Here is an 8,231-nt window from a genome sequence, read left to right on the forward strand (position 1 = left end):
AAATTCAAATAATGAGTACACGGCAATTACCAACTCGGCCTATGGTACTTCTTATCCCAATGCTTCCAATGCGTTTGATAAGAGGAAACCGTTTTACTTTAAGCAGAAATGAAGATGCTCAAAACAAGTTTGGATATTTTCTAGATTTATTTTAGTATTTCTTTCGGACTACAGTTTGGTCTTGACGTCACAGCTGTCCGTCTCCAACTGACTTACAAACAAGTCTGAGTAAAACAACTTAACACAAAGAAGAAGTTAAGTGTCACACAAAGAGATAAGATAAAAGAGTGACATTCTGTAGATGGACAATTAAATCAACATGGCACATAAACAGCGTTGTTATAAAATCACCCGGAAATCTTTGTCTTGGTCAAGGTGTGAAAATTACTTTATGTGACTAACTCTGTTTAACACCAGTTGATAAATTGATGAAGTCAAAATGGTTCCAGTTGAATGTAAGATATTTTTCTAAATGAATAAAGGATCAAAAAGGGTTTATAAAAATTTTCACAAAAAGCAGGAAGAATAACTAAATAACAAAACAGTAATTATAATGAATTTGAACATTTAAAATCTTGTAATTTGTCATCACGACAATATTATTTTCTTTAAGGAAATTCTAACAATCATAGTGTTTAACATTCAATTGTGAATCATGTAGATTCTATGGCCATGTATCATAAATCATTATACAATTTGAAAATTAATAAAAATAAATGTGTACAAAGGAAAAAGTTGGTCAATATTGTTAACAGTATAATCAGAAAAGACTCGGGGATAAAAAAACCCCACACAATTCATTGGATAAAATCAGATCAATAAGCAACTACAAATTACGGGGGATCCTATATACTTCAAATTTTCAATTCAAAAGTGACGATACGAGAGCTGTTCAATAAATAATGTCCTGAACTGTATGGCATACAATACATATATCTTTTGACATTAAATTTGACTTTCTCTTATTATTGAATCTTGAAGGAATTTATAACAGTTTATGTGACCACTTTTCACCACATAGTTTCATCGTGAGAAGAAAGGAAACAAGGGCTATTCGAGACAATGCATTATAAATGATTAGTAAAGAATCAGTAAACTGGAGTGAAAATGAAAGCTTCATTAAAGCTGCTGTAAAACTTGTTAATTATAGATACAGGGAGTATGATCCCTTTACACAATTTTCCGCTTAGTGTACTACCCTCCTACAATGCACTTGCAGCGCAAGCGTTTTGCTTCGCGTCCATCCCCTACAAAAATAGAAGACACACAGACAACTCAGATCAGACCTATCCTATCATGTAAACACATGTAATGATAACACCTGTATTAAGTTTTGTCACTTTATTATTGACACTTTGAGCGCAAAACATACATTTGTTACAATCAACATAATTGGAAATAAAAAGGCCGCAATTTTTTGTGGGGGACGGGGGATACCTACAAATGTACCAAAATGACAATGGGCACATAGGGGGGCCGAGTGTAAACACAAGTGCCAGATCCGAACGGGCACCACGTTCTGGACCAGTGTATGCAGGACTGCCCTTCTCCCTGTCTCCAGCGCCACCTGGTGTACCTATTTACTTTACCAGACTGTGGCCTCCGCCCGCTTGGGCGAGGTGGAGGTGGAACCAGCCATGACAGGCCATGGACCATGGATGTTACCATATAATGTTACTTTAGACAACTTATATGCTACATGTACTTATGTATTACATACCAAACCACCCCCCTGCTTTGAGGCAGGGTGGGGAGACAACCAGGTTATGGGGCCACTTGATCCCAACATACACAAAAGTATCCCCCAGTCCCCGCCACAGGACATAGACACTATGCCCCCCCCCCTTAAAAAAAAAATTAAGTATTTGTAATAAAACATTGAGTTAACTTGGAGGATATACATTGGTTCTCTTGTTTAAAAACATGTGTAGAGCAGACTGCAGGTTATTAAGGTAAACCTCAAGACCAGTTTTTGACAAATGGGTACCATCATGCCTAAACAATTGTATTTCCGAGATTTTAATGGTTGAGTCATTGTTTATGTAGCAGCCATTTACTTCAGTGGTTATTTTTGCACCTGCTGTGGGAGGTGCACCATCCAGTAGAGCCTAGGTAACATTGAGGAAAAGATTAAAGTGGTACTTGGGAGAAGTGCGTTATAACGATACAGGCTGCACTGTATTTGATGAATACGTTTGATGCTTGTTAAATCTGGTGTAGTTAAATCATTAGACCCAAGGTGTATCAATAGAAATTTGGGTGGAGAGTACTGGAGTAAATGATCCGAAACTGCCTTGTCTAACTGATCCCAATACATACCCCTACGCCCTGACCAAGTAATTGTGGCAGGTAAATTTAGGTTACTTCCCCCTGATCGATAGGTTGCAGCATGATGGCCTGCCCAGAATGGAATTGATGGTCCCAGTATCCAAATGGTTTGGGTATCTGAAAAATCTTTCATAGAGTTAGTAGGTGCTACAATAACAGGGAACAGCTTTACTGCCTCATAATGTAAGTTAAATATGAAGTTGATCGCCATCTTCCTTTTGCTTTTATTTCAGTATCCGAGAGGCCTTGTTTGGCTAGCTCGGTTGCCATGCCGATTCTGAAACTATGTGACCTAAAGTGTCCTGTGACCCCAATGAATTGTAATGCTTTTTGTAAAATGGCTTGAAACTGGTACTTTGTAAGGGGCTTAGAATTTAGATGTGTAAAAAGCTTGTCATTTCTTTGTAAACCCTCCCTTAAAAGCAGAAAATTATATAAGATTATGATTGGGCTGATAATGGATTCCGTATGAGAGGAGATATCTACTATAACAGATTGTCCGATTTGGTCCGTTTAAGACCTTTGAATAGTGATCTGGCAAAGGTTTTGATTCTTTATTGTAATGTCTGAGAAATTATGTGCCAGTGTTTTACTTACTCTTAGCCAACCATAAAATGTAAGAGTAAATGCTGCTGAAAAGAGTGTGGATTCATATCCGGAATTGCAAACGTTGGGCAGGGAATGGATAATTTTGTGAAAAAGCTCAAATAGAGATTCTTTGGTTTTTGTTTGTACCTACTGATCTACGCAGCCCTTCCAGTGTTTTAGAAACTATGAAACATTTTGTTGTGTCCTGAAAGCCATGTATTTTGTGTATGTATGAGATTGCATTTACTTACAGTGATACTGTTCTGTATGACATATTATTAAGTGAGAGGAAACTAATAAAAATTCACATGCTGTTGAACTGGTGCTGGCCAAATAATTTGGAAATTAAATTCTGAGAGGAAGTTTTGAAATTTGTTCAGAGCTGTTGAATATGCTCGATGTGTTGATGGTGTTATTGGACATTGTAGTAATCGATCGGCTTCAAGCATTATATTTCCAAGATGTGGCTTAGTAGTGGGGTGGGCCCTAGGTCTGCCTGCGGTGCCAGTCGCCTGAATCTGCCCCACTGAAATCGAGATAAGGAGTCTGCAATGAAGTTTTGTTTTGTGGGGATATATAAGGCCTTAATACAGATATTTGATTTTAGGCATATTAACACAAGCTTGCGCACAAGATTCATGACCCTATCAGATTTAGACGTTGAGTTGTTGATGATATGGACGACTGATATGTTGTCAATGTAGAAGACAAGTCTGTAATGGCAAAGTGGCTCTGCCATAATATAATAGCGACCACTACGGGAAAAAGTTCCAGGAAGGTCATGTCCCTAGTAATACCTTGTTCAACCCAAAGGCTTGGCCAGGCCCCATAAGCTCATTTCCCCCTAAAGTAAATGCCAAATCCCCCATTAATTCCCCCCGAGCTATCTGTGAAAAGTTGAATTCTGTCGTTGTGAATCCAGGGCTGGGTAAATATAACCGATATACCATTGTAAGATTGCGAAAAAGTTTTCCATACTGTGAGGTCAGCTTTAATGTTCTTTGTTACCCTTATTCTGTGTTTCTGTTTAGTAATGCCTATTGTTGAATTTATAAGGCGGCGACAGAAAGCCCGGCCAGGGGCAATGACCTTGCATGCGAAGTTTAATAAGCCAATTAGTGACTGCATGTCTCTCAAAGAGACTTTCTTTGCCTTCAAAAAGTATTCTAATACGCCATTAATCTGGTTTAATTTTTCCGAGGGAAGTTTCATAGTCATATTGACCGTGTCCAATTCTATTCCTAAGAATGTTAGGACTTGTGTAGGTCCAACTGTTTTGTCATGAGCAATTAAGACACCAATATCTGAACATATGGATTTAAAAACATTTAAGGCATTGTGCAAGTGGATGTGCCTGGTGGGCCGCAGAAAAGGAAATCGTCAAGGTAGTGAATTATTAAATCATTCTGGGAGTAGTTTTGAGTGAGCCAATGTAGGAATGATGCAAACCTGTCAAATAATGCGCAGCTAATTGAAGAGCTAAAAGGTAACATTTTATCAAAATAGTAGTTGTCCTGAAATCTGAAACCAAGCAGGTCAAAATCACTTGGGGATACTGGGAGCTGTCTAAATGCTGACTTAATGTCCGTCTTGGCTAAATAGGCCCCTTTCCCCGCCTTAGCTATCATTTCTGCTGCTTGATCTATATTGCTGTAATGGACTGTACATGCTTCGGGGTCAATAAAATCATTAATTGATTTGTTTTCTGGGTAAGAAAGATGATGTATGAGTCGCATGTCACCGTCTTTTTTAGGCACGAGGCCTAAGGCGGAGACCTGCAGGTTTGGAAATGGTGGGTGAACAAAAGGGCCTGCGACTCGTTTTGATGCTACTTCTTTTTTAATTTTACTTTCAGCTATAACTGTATTAGCCTCGAGGCTAGGTAGGTTAAAAGATTCGCGGGGTGTTCTGGGGCCCAAATACTGGAGATTAAAACCATACGTAGAACCCTGGATTGGTGTTGTGCCCAAAGAATATATTAAACCATTATTTTGAACACCTGGTACTTCGGTGGTTAGCTCCGCACTTGCTGCATGCATGTCTGTACTTGCACCGAGGGAAGAAAGGGCAACTTACTCCCTTGTTGAAATGATTACAATAAAATGCCGAAGTACGGTTTGGATTGCTTGGGTAAGAACTTTGACTTTGAGGAGAGGTTCAGTTATACGTTTGAACGGTTTCGTGTTTGTTAGATATGTACAAATGCCAAAATTCATGATTAATTTGACCCCTTGACAATTGGGGCTGGATGACCATTTTTAAACGAAATTGCTCGTCATATTTAAACCAATTGTTTGACCTAGTAGCAGCAATTCTGATATCTCTGAGATACTTGAGTAGTTCTTGAGCCCGTGTTGGAAATTACTCCAACATTACGCTTATAAATATAATAAAAGCCGCTGTCCACTTATCGATTGTGAGAAAGGTATTTGTTTTTGGTTTAACAATGCATAGCCGCCCTTCTTTAATTTTTATGTCCCCTTGTGATTCATAATCTTGTAATTCACAAGCTGTTTTAGTAAGCAGTGAGAGATCTATAAATTTGCCCTCCCATATTTGGTTTTTAATTTTCTGAGGGACGTGTGAACCTTCGGAATCATAACTGATTTCTTGTCGTGGTTGACTTGAAAAATTTGACTCACCGCTTCCACTGGAGATTCCAGGGGTGCTTTTATCTGTTTGTGGTGACAACGTAGGTTGTATAGTCTCGGATGGCGGAGGAGGAGCTTTTGGGGGAAATCCATCAGCACGGCCCGGCGTGGTGGCGAGAGATTTGTCCTGGTGCTTTGTCTGCACCGTTGCCCTCTGCCTCTCGATGGGGTTCCCATAGCCTCCCTCCGCTTCCTGGACGCTGTTTTGGTTACTTTTGTTCTGACTGGCGGCGTAATTTCGGTCCTTGGAACGTCGTGAAACGCCTTTGATTATTTCAGTGTTGAAACAAGCGTCTGATTGCAAAAATTTGCTGGTTTGAAAAGAGGAAACTTCCGGTTTACCTTTATTATTAATTCGTACGTAGTTTTACTCGTAATTCATTTTTGTATATTCCTGATGTAATAACTTGTAATAACTCTAATAATACACTTCGTCCCAACTAACCAAACATTAAAACCCTGTCCTAAATTAATAATTTACTATTTGATATAAAATCAAATAATCTTGATTCAAAATCCCAATGAAATATTCACTGAAATATGTGACATTTACAACAGCCAATGCCTGTTTTATATACAAATAAGCAGGTGGATTTCAATGATAAAATATTATATAATGGACATCAAAAATGGGTACCGTCCTTGCTAACAAAAATCAGAACAACTTATGTACTGTTCACCAAATTTCAACAAATAATATTTGATGATGAATGATTGACTTTTAGACACATAGCAAATTTCATAGACATCATATCGGGAGTAGTTTACACTGTTTTTAAGGAACGTTTGATGGTAAAAAAGGCTTGATACTCAAAGGTCACCCTATATTTTAAAACATGAGTGAAAACAACAGCGTGTTAGAAAGTCTTAACAATTATTTTAAAATTTCAGTAATTGTAGTTATCCACGTTTGTTTTATATTCAAATAGATATTGGAACATGAATCTGTTGCTTAAAACCCTCAAAACAAAATTTACCATAAGATGTACTTGATAAAAACAGGGAAGGTCTGACAAAAGCAAAGAATTGCAAGAGAACAAAAACAGATTTATATGCAATTTTCTTAAATATTAGTGGTATTGTTGTTCAAATTCTTATTCGGGAAGATAGTTCAATTTCTGGAGAAGTCTATAAAGCAATTTTTTGAAAAAAAAAATCGAAAGGTTTATAAGAGGAAGACACAGAATCAGGAATCCACTACATTGAATTTCTTCATGAGAGCGTCCAAACCCGCATGTCCTGAGGAGTAAAGGGGTTTTCGGGATAGACAGAAAGTTAAGGTTTTTTGAAACACATTAACAATATTCGTCAGATCTTTGACCTTTTGACTTGTTTCTATTTCCAAACTTGAAAAAAACACCTTTCAGAAGGTAGAAACAAGTCCAGGAAATCATTGGATCTGCCATTTTCGAGTATACTAAGGGTCATACCCAAATGAGTTCTAAAAACAATCAGAAATTGGATAAAAAGTGTTACGGAAATGTGTTTTAATCAAAAGAGATTAATAAGTAAAATCATGAAGACTAAATCATTGAAAAGCGTCTTTAAATTCTTTCTGAGCACCGAGGACATTATTTATTGAACAGCCCTCGTATACGCCTGTCATACTTTACAGATTCTATTTCATTTTGTTTGTTCCAACAGTACTAGAACGCCTGGAACAGAAGGTTTATTCATTGTACTACGTCGCCTAGCGTACCCATACATTTCTTTATTTGATCGATCAATATCTAGACATTTTGACATCTTTAACAGTGTCCTAAATATCATTTATGACAAATATGCTTTCAAGTTGAGGAACTTGGATCAATTTTGAGTAAAATAAAATAACGAGAGTCTGCTGAAGCTATTTATGACATTGATTCCTCTTACAAACTGTATCCCACTGCTGGTGGTTGACAGATGGCACAGTGAGGCCAATTTGAAGACCAATAAAACGTTCAGGAAATCAAAGTGAGAAACAATATTCAATATAATTAATAAACAAACCTTTCTGCACATATGTTTTCCTGTAGCATTTAGAATAAACAAATATTCACGGTAGTAAACAAAATATTTAAAAAAAAATCTTTAATAAAGTTACATGACAAAACAAAGAATAAACTTTTAGTCTTAACGAAAAAAAATAAAGGGAGGCGTTAATTAAGATTAAAAAAAAAGACTCAAAAGTTATTAAATAATGGGAGACCACACAAATACAAATAACAATGTTGCTTTACTTGGATTATGTACACCTTAAACAATAAATAATCACTTTTTGTAGGTTTTACTTTCCGAAGGGTCCGTTTTCGAATATCTTTCCCGATGTTTTTTTTCCTCTTCCGTTCTCTTTCTCTATCTCAACCTTGTCTTTATTTCTTTTGCACAGCTTGTATATTTTTGAGAGAGTGTTTTTATTTTAATTCAACATCATTTATTTTGTGGTTGATAAAACAGATTCAAAAATGGAATACACAACATTTGAGGAGGATTTATTTCATGCTTGGTCTACAAGAAAATTCTGAAAACATGCAGTTTGAACAGCTGCTTTGAATGCGATTTATTAGGTTAACAATGTGTGAACATTTCCCGTTATCCCTTGATTTTGTTTGTAGCTTTTAGAACTGGTGAAGTACACCGTTTTGATCACTTACTTATATCATTTTACAATGTAATTTCCACTCA

This window comes from Saccostrea cucullata, unplaced genomic scaffold, assembly GCF_032062105.1.
Source record: "Saccostrea cucullata isolate Sc308-1 unplaced genomic scaffold, CSIRO_AGI_Scuc_v1 ctg1996, whole genome shotgun sequence".
Lineage (NCBI taxonomy): Eukaryota > Metazoa > Mollusca > Bivalvia > Ostreida > Ostreidae > Saccostrea > Saccostrea cuccullata.